We start from the raw sequence: 602 nt of genomic DNA, 5'->3' as shown, positions 1-602 counted from the left end.
GTATATAATAGACTTAAGCTGTAGGCTTAAGTAGGTATAAAGCACTATATTAGTGCCTTATTAAGTACGCTTTAAATGTATATTAAATCTATATATATATAATAGAAGGAAAAGAGGGGATAGAGAGCTTCTTCTTTCCCTCTTTTCTCTCCTTAAGTTTATAGTTAATACTAGTAATACTTATACGCAGTAGCCTGTAAAGCTAGTCCTTAACAGTAAGTTAACTAAGTAAATTACTTTATAATATATTAGTTAGCTTTAAATAACTATAATTTAATAGTTACTAGTATAAGTATAAATAAAGCTATATATAAATATAACTTAAGCTTAGTTATTTTTATAGAAATAACTAAGTATTTTAAAATAATACTATAAAAGTAAGTAGTAGTATTTTTTTAATACTTAAAGAAGAGTACTAATTTAGGATAAGCTATAATTACTTATAATTAGTAGTAATAATAAAAAGCTACTAATAAATAGTAATACTTAGCTAAAAGGTTTAAAGTAGAGAATTTAGTATAGTTAAACCTTTATAATATTAAGATAAATTACTTTAGTAGAAAACTTAATTAAGTTATAGTAAAGTATATAGTAATTAAAGT

Source organism: Metarhizium album (assembly GCF_000804445.1).
Source record: "Metarhizium album ARSEF 1941 chromosome Unknown scaffold_14, whole genome shotgun sequence".
Taxonomy (NCBI): Eukaryota; Fungi; Ascomycota; class Sordariomycetes; order Hypocreales; family Clavicipitaceae; genus Metarhizium; species Metarhizium album.
Note: the sequence above shows the minus strand (reverse complement) of the source record.